This window comes from Suricata suricatta, chromosome 7, assembly GCF_006229205.1.
Source record: "Suricata suricatta isolate VVHF042 chromosome 7, meerkat_22Aug2017_6uvM2_HiC, whole genome shotgun sequence".
NCBI classification, from domain to species: domain Eukaryota; kingdom Metazoa; phylum Chordata; class Mammalia; order Carnivora; family Herpestidae; genus Suricata; species Suricata suricatta.
Genome location: NC_043706.1, coordinates 64,902,509 through 64,904,152, shown reverse-complemented (window position 1 = coordinate 64,904,152; position 1,644 = coordinate 64,902,509).

Sequence of the window (1,644 nt, the reverse complement as noted above, 5' to 3'; positions counted from 1 at the left end):
ATCATCTCACAGTCATAAATCCTGGATTTCAGTTGATAATACTCTTGAAATATCCCAGTGAGAGGACAGGAAGTCTAGGCCCTTCGTATAATGCTGACAGTTTTCCAACAGCATGCACAGAAAAGTGAATCTTCCTAGACACATGGAGTGATTCCTGGCTTAACTGGAGATCACCACAATATTCTTATATGTAGCCAACAAAACAATTTTGACCTGCTGGAAACAAATCATGCTTCAAAATACATTCACATGGCCTATAATTATCTTAAGAACTTCCATCTTCCTTACTCTGTGTCCCTTCCCACTTAATTGTCTCCCACTTAATTGTCTCTTTATATCAGGTGCTATAATAAAAGCAGCTAAGAAAAAGGGGTTACAAGTTTATGTTGACCATGAAGATATATATGCTTGTATTATATTTGAGTCCTACAAACAGACTAGGAGAAGCCAAGTCCAAAATTAATGACCTTTTTGTTCTTGGAAAAGATACATTCCCTAACAGTGAAAAATCACTGTCCTTGACCTCACTGTCAAAGGCATGTTTGTGTATTCAGTTTGCCATCTGAATGAGACATTTATGTTCCACAGACTGTGCCAAAAGATTCTGTGTGCTTCCGTGAACCATTATCAGCCTAACCTACTACAGATATTGAATGGTAAGGCCCAAGCTGTATTTGGGTGTCTGTGTCTCTTCAGGGCCACTCCTTCTCATTCTCCACCCTGCTCTATGAACAGAAGGCTAACCTTTGGGGATTACCTTTATGCTCTATCTTGCTCTCTGGTTATGACTTGGATTTGGCCAATGGGGAGGCACCTCTCTTTGTAGGTTTTCAGCTGACCTGAGAGTCACAAACTCAGTAAGATGGTCTTCTCTGTTTAGCTCTCTCTTGGTAACCACTGCCTCCCTTTCCCTTTTCAGGCATGGGAGTGATAACTAGATTCGCTACCCCTGAGGATCTTGTGGTTTCCTTACATCCTGCACATATCTCTGTATGTAGTCTTTTCTTAAAATTTCATTCTTTCTTTGAGCATGCCATCTTTTTTCCAGTTGGCATCTAGATTGACACAGAATGATCATTACAAATCTTAAGTCTTTTTTTTTCCTCTGATGTCATGCCATAATACTTCTTAACTTGGTTCCCCTAGATTAAGATCAACTTATCAGAAAATTCCTGTGGGCAATAAAAAAAACTGGAAACTCAATCTTGTATTTCCAGTATGCAAATTAATCCTCAAGGTTAATTGAATATAACCTGGTTTAAGCTTGTTGCTCCGAGATTCAGTTTGGCAAGTGTTTTGGAGTACTCTTTACCTCTGACTATATATACCTTAATGATATGGTGGACCCTCACATTCACAATAGGATGAAATGTCCTTAAAGGCCGCTCTTCACAAAGAATTGAAAGATGAGGAAGAAAGAGTTCTCTGAAGTTCTCTGTGTAGAAAAATCTAGGTCAGATCTAGGGACGCTTCGGCAAGCTTGATGCTTGGTTTTGAAAACAGGGTAAATAGCAGTTACAATGAAACATTTTTCTGTATTTTACATATCTGATGGACACTCTTATCTAACTTAGAGGCCTACTTACTGCATGTTGGTCTACTCAGAGCCATCTTCTCTGCATGATGATCTACTGGCCGTCTTCT